Here is a 24,387-nt window from a genome sequence, read left to right as displayed (position 1 = left end):
GTGCTAACCACTGTGCCACTGTGCAGCCCATATAGTGTATGCACTTAACATCGCTATTCAACTAATGATCATCCATACTACTACTGCTCATGTCAAATTATGCATCTCACAAAGAATCAGAGAATCCCTCCAATGCAAATACAGGCCATTCGGCCCATCATCTCTGCATTGTTTATCCCTGTATCCCTGCGTTTCCCGTGGCCTATCCACTTGGTCTGGACATCCCTGAAGACTAGGGACAATTCAGCATGGCCAGTCGACCTAAACTGCAGACCTGGAGAAAGTGAGGACTGCAGATGCTGGAGACCAGAGCTGAAAATGTGTTGCTGGAAAAGCGCAGCAGGTCAGACAGCATCTAAACTGCAGACCTTCAGACTGTGGGAGGAAACCAGAGCACCCAGCGGGAACTCCTGCAGACGTGGGGAGAAGCTGTAACCTCCCCACAGTGTGAACAGCCCGGATGTTGCCGCTCTCTAAACTGGGAATCCCGGTGTGAATAGTTGATAGGCAGAAGGATTCCAGCCGCTATCTCTGTAACTTTCCAATGGGGGTAGGGCAGTAAAGGCCAGATTTAACTGTGGGAGAGCCGTCACTGGAAGTAATTGATGGACAGGATCGGGGTAGTTTATATAATGAGGAGGATGTTGATTGAGGGAGTGTATTCCCACCGGTATTTACAGACTCACTCCAACAACACAAGCCGCACCACGTGACCGTCGTTTGTTGGGTCTCGCGCGCTCCAATTCGAACTCCTGGCCGTTGGCCACCAGCTGCTGCGGAGCGCGAACGCACGTCAGAACTACAACTCCCATGAGGCATCGCGGGCAGTCCATCTAATACCAAACGTTGGACTGCACTGCGCAAGTGCAGGGATGGCTAACGGCACCGTGGGTAATGTAGTCCAAACAGGATGTGTTGGCGGAAGTCTTGCGAGGAGAGTCGAAAAGCTAACTGCAGCACTGAAAGGCGCAGGAAAATGGTGTTTTTGATGTTATGAACAAAAGGGAATAAGAATGAAGGGAAAAGATAGTGAAAGTGCCTAGAGGCGGAGGTTGCTAACCGTTGTGAAGTAGCGATTGTACACATTGCTCAGAGCAAAGTCAAGATACAGGCTTGTGGGCAAATGGAAGGAAACTGGAGAGGGCAAACAGGGCAGCGCTTATATAGTTAATGGTAGGGCCCTGCAGAGTGCTGCTGAGCAGAGACCGAGGGATGCAGCTTCACAGTTCCTTCAGAGTCGCAGGTAGACAGGATTGTGAAGGAGGCGTTTGGTACACTTACCCTCATTGGTCAGTACATTGAGTATAGGAGTTAGGATGTACTTTGTGACTCTCCAAAACATTGGCCAGGCCACTTAGGGTCGTCGAGTTATCATTGTTGATCGTCAGGATAAACTCGTCTGGACAGTGGTGAGACCACTTATGTAATACTGTACTGAAACCAATTCTGGTCACTCTTCTCTAGAAAAGGCATTGTTAAACTTGAGAGGACACAGAAATGTTGCTGGGATTGGAGGGCTTGATCCATTGGGAGAAGCTGAATAGACTGGACAAAGTTAAAAATCACAAAACTAGGTTATAGTCCAACAGGTTTATTTGGAAGTACTAGCTTTCAAAGCGCTGCTTCTTCATCAGGTGAGTGTGAAGGAGGACAATTTTTAAAAACATTCTTCTTTGGAAATAGAACCAGTTTTACTCAAGATTGGGATACAGACAGACTCAAACCCTCACACCTATAAGGTGGTAAAAACAATGACTGCAGATATTGGAAACTAGATTTTGGATCAGTGGTGCTGGAAGAGCACAGCAGTTCAGGCAGCATCCAAAGTGCAGCGAAATCAAGGCATTCTCTGAGCTGAGATGTCACCTGTTGTGATAAAACCTTAAGTTATCTGGAGAATGTGACTGAAAAGAAGTTCTGGGATTTACATATTAAAGAACCGAAACCAGCAAACCCATTCAAAAAGATGAAAAACTTAACAATCTAGGTGTGTTCAACATATCATTGTGTCACTATAATTTTTTGCTATACATTCTGTGTCATAGGTCCTGATTCATAACCACCTGATGAAGAAGCAGCGCTTTGAAAGCTAGTGCTTCCAAATACCTGTTGGACTATAACCTGGTGTTGTATGACTGTTAACTTTGTCTGCCCCAGTCCAATACTGGCTCCTCCAAATCATGAATAGGCTGGGCATTTTTCCCTAGATTATTGGAGTTGCAGGGTGACCTGAGGGTGGTTTATAAAATCATGAGGGGCATGGATAGGGTGAATAGCCAAGGTGCAGATGTCCAAAACTAGAGGGAAAGGTTTAAAGGGAGTGGGGAAAGAATTAACAGGGAATCCAGGGGCAATGTTTTCATGCAGAGGAAGGTGCTTTTATGGAACAAGCTGCCAGAGGAAGTTGTGAAGGCTGATACAATTACAAAACTGGAAAGGCAACTTTTATATCAGATACATGAGGAGGAAGGTTTGGAGGGATATGGGCCAGACGTTAATGGGACTAGGTCAGATTGGGATGTCTGGTTGGCATAGACGAGTTGGACTGCAGTGTCTATATCTGTGCTGTATGACTCAATGATTCTATTCTAACCACCAGGTCGTGTACCGCTCCAGTCTGAAATCAGGCCCTCAAATCATGTAGGCGTTTGAAGATACCATGCATGGCCATCTGTAGTTTCCTGTTGTGAGAGTCAGCACATTGCACCAGTCAAGCTTCAGTCATGAGGGCAGGAATGTAACATTGGGCTGGGTGGCAATATCTGAAAGACAGTAAAGGCTTGCACACAAGGGTGAAGAGTTCAGTGGTGTAAAGCTGGCTTGTGAAGATTTTTGGTGGTTTTTAATTTATTGATTAATTTTGGTGCAGGGATTTCCTGGTGGAAGAGTTTGAAATGAGTGTGATGCTGGTGAATGATTGGTGTGTGTTAGGGTGGGGAAGTCTGTGTTCATTGAAGGATAGCCTCACAATCTCATCGTACCCATGTCGATGGGGTCAATGTCACCTTGCCCCTATCTCCTCTTTCCAGTTTCTGACCCTTCCTCTTTCCAAGACAGGAAATGGTGCACAGAGGTAACTTTGCAGCTCTCCAATGGCCAGGAAGAAATGGAGAATGTGGTGCATCACCCCAAACTTGGAGAATCTCTCTGACACTCCTGGAAAGATTGCCCTCCTTACAGGAAGCCTTATGGTGTCACACTGTTTTGCTACATTCATGATTCTTTTCCCTGGTCCACAAGCATGAGAGAAACAGCTCTCCTGAGGAAAATGGAATCAATGTCAGTAGCATCATTCGACTGCACTGACTGTATTTTCATTCCAAGCTTCAATCCTATAAAGAGGCCCTTTCCAACCTCCTGGCCATTGTAATCATGCATTTTCCTCCTGACAGTCATCCTGAGGCTGCCAAGTACAATTATCAAAGCTAAATAAAAGCAAAATAACGCGCATGCTCGGTGCGTAAAACAAATAGAGAATGCTGGAGAAATCAGCAGGTGTGGCTGACCTCAGGTTTTAGGAGCAACACTGTTGTATAGGTCCCTGAATGTTGATTGTACACAGGATCTAAATACAAAAAAAGACGCAATCTACAATCTGCAGCCACACTCTTCTGTCAACAACATTTCATTCCAGTATTAATACGAAATGAACTATTAGTTATGAAACCTGGTGACATTAATATTCAAGCAATTTCTTTGACTTTGCCTTTTCTATATTTTGCAGGTGCTTTCCTTATTCCCTACATTCTGATGCTGGCAGTCACTGGGATGCCAATGTTTTTCCTGGAAACTTCCTTTGGGCAGTTTGCCAGCCTTGGACCGGATGCAGTGTGGAAAGCTGTGCCCATGTTACAGATTAGTGTTCTGAGCAGTCTTGATTTGGCAACAGTTTAAATGAGCAATTGTGTTTTATACCCATGAATATAGTCACTATATTTACTTCACCAGATGTTGGTGTTAGATCGCCTTGCAGAGATGTTGTTCACAATTAAAACAGTGGAATATCCCCTTTCACTGTTTCAAATTCACTTTCTGAAACGGTGGTAGAGGCAGGAACCACTACAGCATTTAAAAACAGTCTAGATGATCACTTGAAACACCAAAGGATACAAGGCTAAGTGCTGGGAAATGGGATTAGAGTAGATCAGTTCTTGATAACTGGTACAGAAACAATAGGTTGAAGAGCATCTTCCTATGCTGTAACACTGTATGACTTGATGTCATTAATTGAGGTAGACAGAGTGGAGATGCTGGAGAGATCCGTTTGTTGACTTCTGAATTTGACAGAACCTATTTGTAAACATGATGTTGTAGGTGATTCTGCTGGGATCTGCAAGAACCTCTGAAACTTGAGTGAGTGAATTAGTGAAGACCTTTTCCAGTATAATTATCTTAAGGAGATGTTAATGGAACAGGGGAGTCTCCTTGTTATCCAAACTGGTGAAAGACCTTTGTTACTCCACGTTCATAATGTAAGCATGTTAGTGTACTATTTTCAAACAGATAGCTTTGCAATGAGATTTAAGTAAAACAACAGTTTCCTGTAATAATCTCGTGTCCCTTGATTTATAGGCATAAATCAGTTTCAGCCTTGGGCAAGCTCAACTATTGAGTTTTCATTGTCGTTTGGGGCAAAGATTTCTGAATATTCACTGCCCCTATTTTTGATTGATTGATGAAATTCCAAAAAATTACAGTCCAAAATGACTCACCCTTTATTGTAATATAGGAAACCTTCCTCCTGCGTTGACCATGTCAATCCCTGCAAGACTTTTGTATGATGGCATTAGATCACCTATCACTCTTCTAAACTCCATCTGCAAATTTGGAAATATGATGTTGAACCCTGACTGAAGAGTCATAATGAACTCAAAATGTTAACTCTTTCTTTCTGCACGGATGCTACCAGGCCTGCTGAGTTTCTCGAGTGTTCTGTTTGTTTCTTTAAGATTCCCAGCCTCTGCAGTATTTTGTTTTTCTTCAAATCATTCCTACAGATTATAAATAGCTGGAGCCTAAACACTGACCCCTTTGGAACCACACTAATTGAAGCTTACTAAACTAAAATTGAATCAGTTGTTCTTATACTCTTTCATGTCCATTAATCAGTTCTCAATCCATGCTAATATATTCCTCCCCCAACTCCCATGTGCTCTAATTTTTTTCACTCCAGTGTGGAACCTTTTTGAAAACATTCTGAAAACCTAAACCGACAACATCTATCGGTTCTTATTTAATATATTATTTAGATCCTTAAACTCTCCCAGGTTTGTCAAAGATGATTTTCCTTTCCTAAATCCATGTAGACTCTTCCAAATCCAATCATATTTTCTAAGTGGGCTGGAATTGTGTCTGCTTCTAATGGATTTACGTTTGCTTTTGCTGTTCTATTCCTTTTTACATGTATATAAAAACATTTACACTCTGCTTTTGTTTCTCACTCGTTTAGTTTCATAGTGCATTTTATCAATGTTTTCCTTGGTTCTCCTTTACTAAAATGCTCTGAATCTTTTATTTACTTTCTTTTTGACACTTTACAGGTGTCTTCCTTTGATCCATTATGATCTTAGATTTGTTTTGTTGGAACACTATACTTGGGAGGTTTCTGTGCTTTAAAAGAATGTATTTTCATTGCTAATTACAGAGAGTGAAATTAGCTGGTATGCCTCCCACCTCATCCAGGCAGAATCAGCAGTGAGCTCAGAATCCAAAGCGAGCCTTAAAGCACTACAGGTGGGCACTTATGAAACACCATGAAGAACATCCCACCCAGTGATGATACCAGACAACTTGATTGTTATAAGAAAGGAATCACGCTCCTGCCTACACCAACTGTTTGATGGTGTGCACAGTGTAATACTGTGGTCAACTGAGTCTTTAACAAATCATTTGACCATTAATTATTTGTGTATGATGAGAGAGTTACTGACTTTAACACCCACCAATGCTCCATGCTTTGGGAATGAGGTCAGGGAGTGTACAGGAATGTTGTGGATTAGCCTACAGTTCCATATAATATCTATCCCCACCAAAAACATATGCTGTTGTGACCTGTGGTATTCCATCATCTTTGTTTGTCTTTCAGTGTTAACCATTAAATGTCTACTGTCGTACTTTTCATTTTGGGTCGTAATCCACCCATAGCTAATCTTTATCTTCACCGTTTATTAAATCCCTTTGTTTATATTTAATATAATCATTTTTGATTGAACTACATCACTTTCAAACTCAATGTAAGATGCTATCATTTACTCTATCTTATAAATAAGCCAGTTTATTGCACACAAAAAAGGACAAGAAACAGCAATTATAGTCCGTTATACAAGAACTAATTGAAATGGTCTTTTCCAACTGTAAAAAATAAAGAGTCAACCTTTTTATGAGTTATCATTAAATTCTTCATTCCAGATTTGTATTGAATCCAGATTTTGCCATCTGTTATGACAGGAATCGAACCCTGGTTCCCAGAACATTATCTTGGTCTCTGGATTAACAGTTCAGCAATAATACCACCAGGCCGTTTCCTCCCCTTATAAATTATCTGTAAGGTGCTTAGAGATGTCTTACGTTTATGCAAAAGACTATAAGTGGATACCTTTCTTATTTTCATTCACAGTGAAAGGTAATGTCCTCGATGTTCTCGCCTTGCTGTTAAGACATGCTGCCTCATTGAGTAGTTTGCTGTTTACATAGGATTCGGAGCAGCTCCTTTGCCTTTGGTATGACACTGGGACAGGCCAGTAAAATCTCAGACTATTGGCTTTATTAGTAAATTATTTCTTAGATCAACATCCATTTCAATCCCTTCTAAAATACATAACTGATGACAGCATATCTGGAATCCTGAAAATCTCAGCCTATATTGTTCAGGATTTTTGTTGCAAATGCAATGAAAATGCGACATTTGAAGTTGAATGACTCAAGAATTTTACATTTCAATAATTTAGAAACATATCTATCCAAATTAAGGTTCTTGGAATTAAAGTACAGCTTATACTCATCCATCACGTGCGCACATAATCCTCTGGAAATACAAACAACAACAGAAATTGCAATGCCAACTGGCAACTAGATAAGATTGATTTTGTCTACCAGCTAATTCTGTGAGGAGGAATGGTGTGCCCTTATTCAAGAAGGGCTGTAAAGAAAAGCTTGGGTACGATAGATCAGTAAGCCTAACATGTATGGTAGGTAAGTTGCTTGAGAAGATTCTACGGGGTAAGGTGTACATGCGTTTGGAAAAACGGTTTGTTTAGGAGTAGTCAGCATGGTTTTGTGAATGAGAGACTATGCCTCACAAATTTGTTAGCAACCTTTGGTGAAGTGACCAGGAAGGTGGTTGAGGGTGGGGCGGTAGACATAGTCAAAATGGATTTCAGTATGGCCTTTGATAAGATTCCACATGGTAGGCTGCTCTGAAAGGCTAGATCGCATGTAATCCAGTTGGAGCTGGCACATTGGATCCACAATTGGCTTGATGGTAGAAAGCAGTGGGTAATAACGGAAAGCTGCTTGTTGGACTGCAACAAGTGGAATGCTTCAGAGGTTGGTGCTTGGCCCATTACTGTTTGTTATCTATATGAATGATTTGGATGAGAATGTTCAAAGCGTGATTAGTAACTTTGCTGACGACGCTAAAATAGGTGGTATAATGGAGAGTGAGGAAGGTTATCATAAATTGCAACAGGACCTTGATCAGCTGGGAGTGGTCCGAGAAATGGCAAGTGGAACCTAATATAGATAAGCGTGAGGTCTTGCATTTTGGAAAATCAAATCAAGGTAGGAGTTTCATGGTGAATGGTAAGGCTGTAAGGAGTGAGTGGAACAGAAGGATCTTAGAGTTCAGGGATTCCCAGTTTACTGAAAGTGGAGTCACAGGTAGATAGGGCAGTGAAGAAGGCTTTTGGCACACTGGCCTTCATCAGTCTGGCCAATGAGTATAGAAATTGGGGAGTTATGTTGCAGTTAAACAGGACATTCGTGATGCTGCGCTTGAAGTATTGTGTTCAGTTTTGGTCACTTTGTTATTGGAAATATGTTATTAAACTGGAAAGAGTGCAGTAGAAATTTACAAGGATGTTGCTTGGACTCAATGGTCTGAGTTATAGGGAGAGCTTGGACAAGCTAGGACCTTTTTTCTTTAGAGTGTAGGAGACTGAGGGAGGATCTTATAGAGGTGTATAAGATGATAAGAGGCATAGGTAGGGTGAATGCTCTGTCTTTTCACAGAATTGGGGAATTGAGGACCAAAGGGCATCAGTTTAAGGTTAGAGGAAAAGAATAAAAGGGAATAAAACTGAAGGGCAACCTTTTTCATAAGGAGAGTGGTATGCATATGGAATGAGCTGCCAGTGGAAGTGGGTAGATTAACAACATTTAAAAGCCATTTGGACAAATAGATGGATAGGAAAGAATTAGAAGGATATGGGCCAAGTGCAGGGAAATGGGATTAGGACAGATGGACATTTGCAATTTTTGAGAAGGTTAGTAGCTCAGGTTGTAAGTTTGCTCGCTGCGTTGGTACATTTGTTCTCAGACATTTTGCTAGGTAACATAATCAGTGAGCCTCTGTTGAAGCGCTGGTGTTCTGTCCTACTTTCTCTTTACGAGTCTCAGTCTGTCATGATCGGTGATATCTTCTGGTTCTTTTTCTAAGTCCAAATGGGGTCCAGATCGATGTATTTGCTGATGGAGTTTCGGTTTGAAAGCCAGGCTTCTAGGAATTCCCATGGGTGTCTTTGTTTAGCCTGTCCCAGGATGGATGTATTGTCCCAGTCGAACTAGTGTCCCATTTCTTCTGTGTGTAAGGATACCAGTGATAGTTGGTTATGTCTTTTGGTGGCTACTTGGTGCTCGTGTATCCTGTTGGCAATTTTCCTGCCCATCTATCCAATGTAATGTTTGTTGCAGTTCTTCCAGGGTATTTTGTAGAGTGACATTTTGGTCAGCATGGGGCAGTTTGGGCCAAAGGGCCTGCTGCCGTGCTGTAGGACTCTATGGTTCAATGTCTCTTAATTTATTTCAAAACAGTTTCAAAACTAATCTCATGCTTCTTATTTAATTTTAAGGTTTGGGCATAAATACCATTGTATTTACAGCATTTGACAACATTTCATATACCTGTGTCCTCGCCTACAGTCTGTACTACCTGTTTGCATCCTTCCAATCACCATTGCCGTGAGTAGAGTGCTTCAGTTGGTGGGGAGTGGATGAAACATGCAGCAGGACTCTCAAAGGGACAGTGCTCAATTCTGTTGGGACTGATTGCTCATTCTGTCAATCTGAATGAGTGAGAGAAATGGACAATCGTTTTGCATAGAACATCTTGCATAGATGTCAGTAGCAAGAATATTATTGAGTCATTGGATTTCCAAGGATAATCAACGATACCTTTTTTTTGAATATAGGGTAAGCATTCATGAAAATAATAATTTCTATTGCCGGGAATTTAGTACACTTTGGGCCATAAATATACATTATATCAGAACAGACAATTGTAAATTGTCTGAATTCTGACTTAAATTTCAACTTTTTCATTAACTTCAGTGTGTTAAAATTGCTGACTAATAATGTTCTGACAGCAGGGAATTGTACTGCACAATTTGTCTGTGCCCAGTTAAGGTGAGATGCAAACATCTTGCTGCCTGCTCATCAATATGGTTGCCAGGATCACATCGGGTTTATGACGCAGGAACAGACCATGTGCCAATTGAAATTCTGCAATTCAGCAGGGGAGAGTGAGAGTTGCAGAAGCAATGTGTAAATGTCAGGTGGTCTCATATTTGTTCCCCTCATATAAAGCTGGTATTTTTTGCTCTTGAATACAAGGCATTCTGCTGGTCTTCTGACAGACACTGCTCTGTGATGGCACTGTACAACTATGATGTTATGGGCAATACATGATTGGCTGGCCACACCCAGTTGAAATCAAAAAGTATGGGGTTGGAAAAGCACAGCGGGTCAGGCAGCATCAGTGGGACAGGAGAGCCGATGTTTTGGGCAGAAGCCCTTCTTTCAGAATGGGGTTTATGCCCGAAATGTCAACTCTCGTATTCATCAGATGCTGCCTGACCTGTTGTACTTTTCCAGCAGTATGCTTTTGGTCTCTGACTCTCTGACATCTGCATTCCTCACTTTCTTCTACGTCTTGTTGGGCGAGTTGAAGAAGGGTCAGTGGAAGAACAAAGGTTCTGCATACACCATTTAACAATTAATTCCTAAAACGTTTTCTAATCTAGGCAGCAAAACCCCAAGATACCAGCAGAGTCAACTCTTACCAGAATTGGCTGCTAACACAAAAAGTTATTTCTTGCCTTCAGAGCAGCTGCATTCTATCCTGCTCTGTCCCTCTCTGTCTCTCACTCTCATTCTTGCTCTCTCGCTCTCTCACTTTCTCTCCATAGTCATAGAGACGTACAGCAAAGAAACAGGCCCTTCGGTCCAACTTGTCCATGCCGACCAGATATCCCAACCCAATCTACTCCCACCTGCCAACACCCAGCCAATATCTCTCCAAACCCTTCCTAATCATATGCCCATCCAGATGCCTTTTAAATATTGCAATTCTACTAGCTTCCACCACTTCCTCTGGCAGCTCATTCCATACATTTACCACCATCTGCATAGAAAAGTTGCCCCTTAAGTCTCTTTTATATTTTTCCCCTCTCACCCTAAACCTGTGCCCTCTAGTTCTGGACTCTCCAACCCCAGGAAAAAGACTTTGTCTGTTTATCCTACCCCTCAGCCTCTGACGCTCCTGGGAAAACAGCCCCAGCCTATTCAACCTCTCCCTATTGCTCAAATCTCCAACCTTGGCATCATCCTTGTAAATCTTTTGTGCACATTTTCAAGTTTCACAACATCCTTCCAATAGGAAGGAGACCAGAATTGCACGCAATATTCTAAAATTTGCCTAAAAATGTCCTGTAAGCTGCAACGTGACTTCTCAACTCCTGTACTCAATAGTCTGACCAATTTGATTTTCAGTCAGTTTTGGGTTTGGTTTGTTGTTCATGATGTCCTAATTTCTGAGCAGAGCCATAGTCTTCCCACCATTCTCCTCTCAGGAACATTTTAGTTTCATTTTAAATGAGGGAAGGTTTGTAAAACATAACTATGACTCCTGTAAATTGGATCTACTCCATCATCTGTAAGTGTGTTACTGTTATGATAGAATCCAGCATTTTGCCCACTAGGCTAACCGGTCTATGCTTCCTTCTTTTTTTCTGAAATGGCTGGACTATGTTCATTAATTTCAAAATCTTTGTCAAATCCCAATTTCACCTCTTTCTGCATCAAATGGGCATATTTTTCTTTCGTCTAATTGTTTCAGATTCATATACCCACAGAAACATTTAAAATCTGCTTTCATGTCTCTCTTGTTAGCCAATTCTGATTTTCATTTTTCTTTTCTTGTCCTTTACTGAAGTCTTCAATACCCCAAACCTCAGCTCACTACCGTTTAGGGCGATATTGTTAGATTTTAACTTGCATTGAATGTTGTCTTTACGTCTCTTTGTCACCACAGTTGGACTACATTTTCTGTGCAGTATTTTTGCCTTAAAGGAATGTACATAAAGTGTGGATTTTACATTAAACTATATTTATCGTAGATTGTCTTCAAATTCTACTTCTGCTTACCTACTACCTCAACTTTTAATTGAGTTTCCCAGTCTATCATAGTTGACCTGTCTGCTATTTAGATACAAGGCCCGAGATTTGACTGATTGTGAAAGCATTTCAATGTTAAACTATTTCATATTACTGTCAGTCAGTCTTCCCTAGAGACTCCTTCGCTACAGGGGTGTTAATTAGTCCTTTCTCATAGAGAATGCTTGATCCAAAATTGCATCCTCGTTGATTCGTGAACACACTGATCTAGGAGATCAATTGCGAACTTTCTCTGTACTTGTCCTGCAAGCTGTCACTGCTATTAATGTTTGCCCAGTCTATATGAAGAGTAAATTTGTCAATGATCAATGATTACCCAAATTACATGGAGCACAAGTCTCCTGACATTCACTCTGCCCTACTCTGCAGCTACTGTTGGGGGCTGTGTAATAACGTACACAAGTGCTTTCTCCCCCTTGATTTTACTGAGATCCACCCAAACTGATTCTAATTCTTGATTTCCTGAGGTTAGGTTCTTTCACTCTACTGTCATTATCCCAAAGTTTTGTTGTTCCTTTGGTATTGATACCATTTCAAGTTAGAGTTGCAAAGTCATAACAGTTTGGAAATGGACCCTTTGGTCCAACTAGTCCATGCCGACCATATTCCCTAACTAAACTAGTCCCACTTGCCTGTGTCTGGCCCACATCCCTCCAATTCTTTCCTATTCAAGTATTTATCCAAATGTCTTGCAAATGTTGTAACTGTATCTGCATCCATCCTTCCTCTGGCAGTTCATTCCACATACGAACCACTCTCTGTATGAAAAAGTTGCCCCTCATGTCATTTTTGAATCTTTCTCCTCTCATCTTTTAAAAATATACCCTTAAGTTTTGAACACGCCCACACTAGGGAAGAGACTATTGCTATTCACCTTATCCATGTCCCTCATGACTTTATAAACCTCAATAAGGTAATCTCTCATCCTCCTACTTTGCACAAAAAAGTCCCAGTCCACCCAGTGTTTCTTTATAACTGAATCCCTCCATTCCTGGCAACATCCTGTTCTATCTTTTCTGAACTAATAATATCAGCAATACTATTTATTGTTACATCATATATAATTTTAATTGGAACTCATAAATCATCTAGTTTGTCTCAAGTGCATTTGAATTGGTGCTTTTATCAAACACTTCTTCCTACTTCTTTCTGACACCACTTTCATCACTAATGCCCTTTCTTTTCCAATCTTTTCCAAATGCAAACATTTCAGTTTCATCCAAAACACTGCTGCATCTCATTGTCTTGGCATTTCCTTTCTTTCCTTTGTATGTTCTGAAACTCCTAATCTGTCCTACTGCTGCCACCGTCCAACACAATTTGTGTTTGGTTCATGTTCTATCCCACAAATTAGAAAGTAGAAAAGAAAAGAAGTTTACCAAATAGGGAGAATAAACAGATGAAAATTGGGAAAACTGTAGTTGCAGTTTATGGGATCATGTGATACTGATGAGGTTTATGCACACATTGTGTGTGCTCAGAGGACTGATTATTTTTCTCTAGTATCATTATCCCAGAGTTTTGTTCTTACTATGGTATTGATGCAATTATGAGTAATAGAGTCATACAGCATGAAAGCAGATCCTTTGGTCCAACAGTCCATGCCAACTGTGTTCCCAAACTAACATGCTTCTGCTTGCCTACTTTTGGTCTAAATTCCTCCAAACCTTTCCTATTCATGTACTTATCCAAATGTCTTTTAAATGTTGTAAATGTACCTGCATCCACCACTTCCTGTGGTATTTCATTCCACATCTCTGTGGTTGTCCCTTATTTCATTTTTAAATCTTAACTCCTTACATTCAAACGATGCCCCCTAGTTTTGAACTCACCCACCCTAGGAAAAAGACCCATCCTGATAAATGATATTGGTAACAATATTTGTTATTAGGTCATATATAAATTTGATTTATACTCATTGATCTAATTTATGCTAAGCACTTTTTGCAATTGAATTTGTGCTTCTAGCAAGCACCTCTTCCTTGCGCCACATTATTCACTAATGCCCTTTCATTTCCTGTTTTTCCTAAATGCACACATTTCATTTTCATCCAAAACACTGCTCTCTGTCAATGCCGTGCATTTCTGTTGCTGCTTTTGATTTTTCTGAAAACTTCTACTTTCAAGTCTGTCCGTCCGCTCTCATTGCCCAATCATTGTGTGTCTGTTTGAAATTCTGTCTCCAAACCAGAAAGTAGTAGAAACAAGGTTTACTAAATAGGAGGAAGAAACAGAAGGAAATTGGCAAAACTGCAGTTGCTATTTATGGGATGATATGATGCCGAGAGGTTTGTGCACCCTGATCGTGTGCACTCAGAGGTTCATTCAATAATCACTCTTTCTGTTTAAGTTCTTCACTGAGCCTTCATTGGAAATATGTTGAAGTCCTGTAGTATACTCTTGTCCATGTTCTTGCCAGTTCTGAAATCTTGTGTGATAAATCAACAGTTATTGAAGTCACGCTTAATAATTGAATGTAATATTATCAGTGACAAGCAGTTCAAAATCCGTGAAATTGACCATTGCAAACAGAGTGATTTGCCCGAGCTGGGCTCTGTGTGAGTGCAGCGTACAGACTATAACTCTGTGTTCTGATCCATCTGTAATGTTGCCATGCAAAGGGATTAAACTGATTCAGACAGAGTGGAACAATGACCTTAATTATATCACTAGAATTTGAAATATAAGAATTTGAGCAAAAACCTGGAAATAAAATGTTGACTTCATTGAACGTGACCAGGAGACTCTTGAATTGTTGACTGTACCTCATTGGCAGACTGGTCTATAATAAACTGTTTTATCTTAGCAAATGCGGTTGTCCGTTAACTGCCATCTAAAGAGGCCTAATGACCTGCACAACTAAGATTAGCAGTTAATGCCTGCCCTCCTAATAATCTGTACGTCCTAAGTAAGTAAATTATCCTTTAAAAACTTGTTCCATAATTTCCAGATCCAATCTGCAATTTCTCTCTGGACAATGGATATTTTGAAATTGTTAATATAACATGGCTGCAGACAAACAATGAAACTTGTCGAAATGGATCAGAAATCTCCATTCCTCACCATGGTCCGAGTGAGCAATACTAGGAGTAAGTACGTTTCAGAGAGCTACACTTCTAATCTGCATAGCTGGGCCAACAACTCCTCCTGGGATAGTTCGTTGGTAAATGAGAGAGAAGCTGTTTGATTGCAGTCAAGATTTACATTATTCTCCTCTTGTATACTAACAGGGGCTCCTGCTTTAGTTTGTATTTCCCTGGTTTGTAACACCGCAGCTTTCCTTTTAACAGGAATTTAAGCAGTGTAGATTTTATCAAACAAATATTTATTTTCTTATATATTTGGGTTTGAAGACCGATCTCCCTTTCTTTGAATTATCAATTGAATATAGTATTGTGTTTAACCCATAATCCAGGGAAATTTATTAGGGAAATTGGGAGTGAACAGATGTTTAATGATATGAAGGAGCTGAATTCACTGGGAGAGACTAACCCAGGTAGTTTTAACAGAGAAATGTCAGGCTGTCAATGAAGCACCGTCAGGAACTCCTTCAAACCAAATCAGCCCACAAGGGAATCACATCAGCATTGACTATTTAACAAAGCTTTATTCCTATAAAAAATGAGTAGAATGAGAGACAATATTGAAAACAATACCAAATTTAGTCTCCCTTAATACCATTCGCACCCTGGAATATAGTTTTAAAAGGATGTTAACAACAACTACTTAGATTTATATAGAGTTTTGCCCTTAACATCAGTGACAAAACTGAAATATGTTAGAAGGGCAGAAAGAATACATAGAGGCTCCTCCAGCCTGGCGTTCAACACAATCTGATGAATTTCTGCTTAGCCTAGTGCTCAGAAAGTGACCTTTTATCCTGAGGCTAGACTTCCATGTTCTAGATTCTCCAGTCAAACAAAATAAAGGGTGGGATATTCTGTTCTCAGAGCTGGTGAAAAGATTGGTAGATGGGTGAACTTGATCGGGTGAGAGGCAAAAAAGTCACATTCTCACTGTTTAATTAACCTTCAACAAATAATTTCTCCACTTTCAGGTGCTGGGTTAGTTATCTCACCAGCAAGTTATGAGTACGATGGATCATGAGTAAGTCTCAGCACTTGCCTTAGATTACACAGTGTATTTTATTACATGACAGTAACTACGTACAGGTTACACTAATCCTTAATGCATTTTGATTTATTATCAGCCATATGCAGCAAAGACATGTGTATCTCCATCAGGAGACCAGTTCAGACTCCAATTGATTCCTAACCCAGAATTGTGGGACATCAGCAGATTGGGTGGAGATCAATGTAGCTCAAACATTAACTCTTTCAGAGTGTTAGTTTATACAGTAGACACCCATGAGGATCCACAGACTGATGTGGGGTTGTTGTACTGCACTGTGCGTGCTTCCACAGGGGTCATTCTAAAGCAGACCACAGTATTATGGACGAGACCAGACCCTTCTCAGATATAGTAAAGAGATAGCCTCGACCCTACCTTTAATATTTATTTCCAGGCTGGTGTAAGGTGCTGTCTTCCAGATTTGATTTGATTAGTCGACTACTCAGCTTTAATCAAAACAAACATTATCCTTATGACGCAATTAAAATACAAAAATAAATGGCATAACTTTAACTGTTTTGAAATACTTAACAGGATGATTCATACTTAAGTAAAACATTATCAACTGTTCCAATATAAGGAGCATCCCATAAACACACACTTGACAAGGCAATTTAGTAAAACAGTTAAAGTTGTCATGTGCTGCCTCTCTCCTGTCCAACAGAACAAAATACTGAAAGAAATAGTCTACCTCATATTATTTCAAAGAGGAAGCCTTTCACCTAAGACTCTAACAGCAGAGAAGTCAAGCTGTTAGCTCAGCAGCAGAAGAAACCATCTCATGAACTAAAAGAAAAGCTAAACCTTTCCTGGGTCTGTATGAACCCTTCACCCATTTATGCCTCTTTTGCCTCATGAAAAAAAAACACTGAGGGATATTGCCAAACTATTTACCAACTGTCTGCCTGCAGCAGACAGTCTGGTCTCTGTGGCAACACCTCTCTGCAAGAGAAACAGCAGATAATACATCTCTCTTAAAGGCACAAAACCATCACAATAGGGCTACTGAGGAAGATACTTCGACCGATGAAGTACCGTGCTGTAGACTATAAACAATGTGTCCGGCATCACAGTTGTTTGCATGTCTTCCACAACCTGACTTTACCAAAGGGTAATGTCTCAGAGGTGAAGAGATGAAAGAATGAGTTATTATTTGAGGAGGTAGCTGGAATTGAGGATGCTGTGATGGCCCAGGATGGCTCAGGTGGATATAAGGAATACATGGCTATGGTCTGATGAACTAGGGAGTGGCATGAATACCTCAATGCTGCACACCCCTCAGGGAATTGAACTACACTGACACATTTCTTTGACTGTTCTGTTTTTTATTGGCCAGCCTGCCAATTTAAAAACATTGCTGTCTGCTTCCTGTCTGTATTAATCAATTCTTCACATTTACATTCCAATATCTTGCTGCCTTCAATGATCAATGCGAAACAACTGCCAACAACTTTTAATCACGTAAGCTCTTTCGAACAATGCCATTAAATCTGTATTACCTCTACTCATCACTTCTGCCAAAAAAGCATCACTTCATGTGTCTTTGGATGAAATCCCATTTGCCATCTACCTGTCCATTTGGCCTGAATAAACATTTCACAGAGGTCAAATATCTTTCTTTCAAAAGCTTCTTTTAGATTTTGAATGCTCCATTTTGATGTTTTTTTTTGATTTTCAGGGGTTCCTTTTCCATTCTCACTCACACTTCCGTTAGGTGATGCAGTCAGGCAGTAACATTATCTTCTGTACACGTGTTGACAAGTATGGAACTGAGACCTAACTCAAAAGCAGAATTTGAAGAATCCTCAATTATCATCCTCCATTAAACATATAATCAGCGCACCCACGATAAGCATTAATATTGTCAGCACAGCAGTATTTTAATCAGTATAAGGCAATAGGCAGAAGTTAGAAACTAAAGCTTCTTTCAAAAATAACTGACGAACACTGCAGCACAGAAAATCATTACCCTACCCTGTCCACACTGGTGAAGTCACAACTAACACATTTTCATTGGATATGCTTGAAGTTGGAGGATTTTAACCGGCCAGTTATTATCCTTTTTACTATATCTTAGACTCGATAGATTTTAATTTAACAATTTATCCAACATTGCTTTTAATCAAGCATCAATTCTTACTTGCATATTTGAGTTCTAAACTTCTTCCAGCTGCCTTATGTAAATGTTTCCTAATTTCACTCCTGAAGGTTCTGTCTCTAATTTTCAGGTTATGCACCTTTGCCATAGACTCCCCTAAATTAATTGTTTGCTTATTTGATTATTTTTCTTCCCATTATAATATCTAATTAGACTTCCCTAGTGTTTCCTTCACTGACTAACACTTTGAAAAATCTTCAAGTCATGAAAAACACTATTAAAATGCAGCTGTTTATCATTGTTTGGGATCTCAGTTCATACAAAAAAATTGCAAGCTTAACTTTAACACAGTCCTTGCATCTCAGGTGTTCATGGTATGCAAAATAATTTGAGAGATGTTAACACAAAAAACAAACCTGTTTTTATTGAAATAAATCTATTCAGTATTCAATTATCCAAATAATAGTGTGCATTAGAATAATATTCACTGCTTTTTTTCCTGTACAGTCTTGAATTTACACAGCCTTAAGCTAAAGACGTCACATTTATTTGCAAGGAATTCATTGTCTCAGAGGCTTGACATTTTTCTGACCAACAGTAAATTTTTAATTGACAAGTTTAAAGCTGTTCTGTTCCCTTCACAGCCTTTTCCCTTTACACCTTCTTTTCTTCCTGGCCTCTACATTGTAGCCTTTCTCTCCTAGCAACGCCATTTCCCCCTTGTAGTCTCTACCAACAGAAACCACTGTCTTCTTGGCAGCGCTTGCCCCACAGCAACATCTCCTCATGGCAGCCTTGTTCCCATCAGTGTCTCCTCATTGCCTCTCTCATTGGCAGTCTCTTTCCCAAGAGGAACATCTCCCCAACAGCCTCTCATATCATTACTGGTGTGGTGCTCAGCATTATGTGCCCCCCACTCGCATCTGCTTACTGCTCCTGCAATCACAGGCTGTTTCTCCCCCACATTTCTGCACTAGTCACCCTATCAGTAGCAAATGTGGGAGAAACAACACATGATTGGAGAGCAGCCCCTTCCAGATGCTGAACAGGGTTTCTTTTCTCGGTCACTTCCACAACTGAAATTTCCAGGTCTTTTTGGGCCATTCAGTATGAAATCACACATGAAATCTGTGCATTTGGAACTCATCCATGTAAAGCAGCAAGTTAGCATGTGTGCAGGGTTTGAGTTCAAGGCAGACGAGGAATGAAGCAAAAACGAAGGATAACTTAGGATTTATGACTAGAAATCATGAGGATAAGAAAATTATCATTAAGGTGCTTCATCTGAATGCTCGTAGTATTCGTAACAAAGTAGATGAATTAATGGCACAAATCATTGTGAATAATTATGATGTAGGCATCACAGAGACGTGATTACAGGGGTTTCAGGACTGGCAGTTAAATATCCAAGGATTAACAGCTTATCGAAAAGACAGGGAGGTGGGCGGAGGGGGCAGGTTGCCTTGTTAGTTAAGAATGAAATTAAATCTATAGCACTGAATGACATTCGGGTCAGATGATTTGGAGTCTGTGTGGGTGGAGTTGAGGAACCACAAAGGTCAAAAAAACATGATGGGAGTTATGTGCAGACCTCTTAACAGTGGTCAAGACCAGTAGCATAAGATGGACTGGGAAATAGACAGGATATGTCAGAAAGGCAAGGGGGACTTCAATATGTAGGTGGACTGGGTGAATAATGTTGCCGGTGGATCCATAGAAAGGGAATTCATGGAATGCTTAGAGAATGGCTTTTTGGAACAGCTTATGATGGAGCCCACTAGGGAGCAGGCTACTCTGGACTTAGTGCTATGTAATGAGGCATAGTAAGGGAACACGTAGGAGGCAGCGAACAGAATATGATAGATTTCAGTCTGCAGTTTGAAAGAGAGAAGGCAAAATCGGATGTAATGTTGTTACAGTTAAATAAAGATAATCACAGGCACATGAGAGAAGAACTGAAGAAAATTGACTGGAAGCAGAGCCTAGTGGGGAAGACAGAGCAACAATGGCAGGAGTTTCTGGATGTAATTTAGGACACAGTACAGAGGTTCATCCCAAGGAAAATAAAGATTATCGGGTGAGGGGGTGGGGGTGATTAGACAGCCATAGCTGACAAAGGAAGTCAGGAAATGTGTCAAAGAAAAAGAGAGAGTCTATAAAGTGGCCAGGAGCGCTCGGAAATCAGAAGATTGGGAAGAGTATAAAAACAAACAAAGAATAACAAGAAGAGAAATAAGAAAGGAGAAGATCAAATGAAGGTAGACTAGCCAGTAATATTAGAAATGGTAGTAAAAGTTTCTTTCAATACATAAGAAACAAACGAGAGGCAAAAGTAGACATTAGGCTGCTCCAAATTGATGTAGGAAGGCTAGTGCTGGGAGATAAGGAAATAGCTGAAGAACTTAATAAGTACTTTGCGTCAATCTTCACAGTGGAAGACACGAGTAATATCCCAACAATTAAAGAGATTCAGGGGACGGAGTTGAGTATGGTAGCCATTACAAAAGAGAAAATGCTAGAGAAGCTAAAAGATGTAAAAATTCTTAAATCTCTTGGCATCGATAGGCTACATCCTCGAGTTCAGAGGAAATAGCGGAGGTGTTGGTTGTGATCTTTCAAAGCTCATTAGTGTCAGTGAAAGTCCCAGATGATTGGAAAATCGCTGTTGTTATCCCCTTCTTCAAGAAAGAATCAAGACATAAGATGGAAAATTATAAGCCGATTAGCCTAACCTAAGTTGTTGGTAAAATTCTAGAATCCATTGTTAAAGATGAGATATCTAAATTCTTGGAAGTGCAGGGTCAGATTAGAACAAGTCAGCATGGATTTTGTAAGGGGAGGTTGTGCCTGACAAACCTTTCAATACTTTGAAGAGGTAACAAGTAAGTTAGACCAGGGAAACCCAGTAAAAATAATCTATCTAGACTTCCAAAAGGCCTTTGATAAGGTGCCTCATGAGAGGCTGCTGAGTAAGATGAGCGCCCATGGTGTTTGAGGTGAGCTACTGGCATGGATTGAGGATTGGCTGTCTGACAGAAGGCAGAGAATTGGGATAAAAGGTTCTTTTTCGGAATGGCAGCCAGTGACCAGTAGTGTCCCGCAGGGTTTGGTGTAGGGGCCACAGCTGTTCACTTTATGTTAATGATCTGAATGAAGGGACTGGTGGCAATCTGGTGAAGCTTGACGATCTTAGGAAGTTATGTGGACAGGCAGGTAGTACTGAGGAGGTGGGGAGGCTGCAGAAAGATTTAGACAGTTTAGGAGAGTGGTCCAGGAACTGGCTGATGAAATTCAAAGTGAGCAAATGTGAGGTCTTGCACTTTGGAAAAAAGAATACAGGCATGGACTATTTTCTAAATGGTAAGAAAATTCCTAAAGCCAAAGTATAAAGGGATCTGGAAGTGCTAGTCCAGGATTCTCTAAAGGTTAATTTGCAGGTTGAATCTGTGATTAAGAAAGCAAATGTAATGTTGTCATTTATCTCAAGAGGGCTGGAATGTAAAAGCAGCGATGTGCTTCTGAGACTTTATAAAACTTTAGCTAGGCCCCATTTAGAGTAGTGTGTCCAATTTTGGGCCCCACACCTCAGGAAGGACTCACTGCACTGGAGCGTGTCCAGCGGAGATTCACCTGGATGATCCCTGGAATGGTGGCCTAACATACGATGAACACTGAGGATCCTGGGATTGTTTAGAGTTTAGAAGGTTGAGGGGAGATCTAATAGAAACTTGCAAGATAATGCATGGCTTAAAAGGGTGGACTCTGGGAAGTTGTTTCCATTAGGTGGGGAGACTAGGACCCGTGGGCACAGCTTTAGAATTAGAGGGGTTCAATTCAGAACGGAAATGAGGAGACATGTCTTCAGCCAGAGAGTGGTGGGCCTGTGGAATTCATTGCCACAGAGCACAGTGGAGGCTGGGACGTTAAATGTCTTCAAGGCAGAGATTGATAAATTTTTGATTTCGCAAGGAATTAAGGCCTCCGAGGAGTGTGCGGGTAAGTGGTGTTGAAATGCTCATCAGGTATGATTAAATGGCGGAGTGGACTCGATGGGCCAAATGGCCTTGCTTCCACTTCTATGTCTTATGGTCTGATGGTCTAAAGTTGGAGGCAATTTCTATCATTGTCACTGCTCACCAATTCTTGAAGTCTGGTTTCTTCCGCAAGATCTTGAAGTACTATTCTGCATTCTGGAGTCAGGCTATTTAGAGTAAACGCAAATCAAATCATGGATCCAATATTGATCCTTGGGATACACCACTGTATATTATCCTTCACTATGACAATAACCAATTCCTATAATTCATTGTATTCTACATTTAAGCCATTTTAAAACACAGTTGGACACCGGTCCTCCTATACCAGAAGCATCAGTTTTATTAACCAGTTTTTTTAATGTGTCAAATGTATTTTTAAAATCGATATACACAACATACATTGGATTTCCATCATCAGCATTATCCATTATTTCATTAAAAATTATCAATTAAGTTAGTCAAGTATGATCTGCCTTTTGAAATCATGCTGTCTATTCTCCATCCATGCTGATGTGCCCCCTTAACTCCATGACCATTTTATTTGTACACTAATCTTTTCTCCGACATAACTGAATACCTTTGAAAATCCAAATTCTTCATTATTTGTAACCAAGAAAGCATCTAACAAATTAATTGAATATGATTTTCATTTAGTAAATATGTATCGTATAATATGTTTGTAATGGGTTGTTAGGTTTCTCTTGATAATAACATTAAAACATTTTTCCATCAATTGATGTCAGCTGCCTGGTCAGTCAGTTCCTATTTTCACTTTCCTGTTTTTTCTTGGAAAGTAATGGTACATTTGCTAATTTCACTGAGACATTCTAAACCATAGGGATTCTGAAACATATTCACTCATTGGTCCATTATCTCTGTGGATACCTCTTTCCAGATGAGGATGTACCCCTTAAGGTCCTGGGGATCTATTGGCTTTTCATCACTTAGTTTTTTCCAATACTTTTTCACTGCTGATATTAATTAGCTTAAGTTCCCTTTTATTATTAGTTCCTTGGGTATTCTCTATTTCTGGCCTTGACTTGATATGGCATGAAATGCTGGTGATTTGCAACTATCACACTGTGACACTTTTATTCACGCCTATAACATAAAGATGAAATGTGGGTCATGCAGTACTAAAGAATTCAATAGACTTGTTATAGCTCCTCATATTTACTAGTGTACACTACAGTCACTGACAATTGTGCGTTTGGACTCAAGCTCAATAATCAAATGTACTGTAGTATGTTTCTCAGCATGTCATGCTGCAAGAGGCTAGAGGTCAGTAAGATGGAGACTGAGAACTTTGTACCACTATGTCACATGCCATGATATATTGCTGGCATCATGACCATTTTTCGAAATGGTATATCACACATTGATGTTGAGATATAACCTGACATAACCCTTTTTTCCAAAGATAAGAGGTCGCAAACAGACAAATGAAACTGTTTTATACAGGTACCTGTTGTCCTTTTAATAATTATAAAAATATATTGAAACAGTATTAACAACATTAATAGAGTCATAGAGATGTACAGCACTGAAACAGACTTTTCAGTTCAACTTGTCCATGCTGACCAGATATCCCAACCCAATCTCGTCCCACTTGCCAGCACTGGACCCATATCCTTCCATAACTTTCCTATTCATATACCCATCCAGATGCCTTTTAAATGTTGCAATTGTACTAGCCTCCACCACTTCCTTTGGCAGCTCATTCCATACATGTATGACTCTTGCATGAAAAAGTTGCCTCTTTGGACTCTTTTATACCTTTCCCCCTCACTCTAAACCTATGCCTTCCAGTTCTGGACACTTCCCTCCCCAGGGAAAATACCTTGTCTATTTATCCTATCCATGCCCCTCATGATTTTATAAATCTCAGCCTCTGATGCTCAAGGGAAAACAACCGCAGCCTATTCAACCTCTCTCTACAGCTCAAATTCTCCAACCATGGCAACATCCTTGTAAATCTTTTCTGAACCTCGGATAGTAAGCTGATAGGGGGATATGAGTCACTCCTCCTTTGACACACATGCCTTAGGTTGGTTTGACAAAGATCTGCGATCCATTGTCAGATACTATCTACTTTGATATGCCAAATAAACTGACAATAGTAGGAATTATTTAAGTAATGCTTACATTCATCATATTACCAATTCATCAAACAGTTATTAGTTTAGTGAAGTTATCAGTCATGAGGATGTATCCTGCCCGTGCACTGTAAGCATGTTAGTTGCTATTTTTCTCCAGTGATTAAAAGGAACATTGTCCAGATGTAGAGGTTGCTGGGGTCGGTCAGTTTTGCCTTTAGCATGTGTCTCTGAGTTGCTAGATTTCCTTATTCATCTCAGACTTTGATCTATTTCATTAAGGAGTGAGGGCGAAGCTGAGGTGGTGGAGGTCAGGTCCCAGATCAGTCACAAACTCATTTAATGGTAGGACAGG

The 24,387-nt window shown here is 40.3% G+C and overlaps 1 protein-coding gene across 1 annotated transcript in view; it reads left to right on the top strand.

Annotated features, from left to right (window-relative positions):
- LOC132820024 (sodium- and chloride-dependent neutral and basic amino acid transporter B(0+)-like) overlaps positions 1-24,387 on the top strand; it is a 156,251-nt gene that overhangs the window by 20,605 nt on the left and 111,259 nt on the right. The gene's annotated exons all lie outside the window — the stretch shown is intronic.

The sequence above is a fragment of the Hemiscyllium ocellatum genome, chromosome 11 (assembly GCF_020745735.1).
Source record: "Hemiscyllium ocellatum isolate sHemOce1 chromosome 11, sHemOce1.pat.X.cur, whole genome shotgun sequence".
NCBI classification, from domain to species: domain Eukaryota; kingdom Metazoa; phylum Chordata; class Chondrichthyes; order Orectolobiformes; family Hemiscylliidae; genus Hemiscyllium; species Hemiscyllium ocellatum.
Note: the sequence above shows the minus strand (reverse complement) of the source record. Positions and strands in the feature narration are given on the sequence as shown.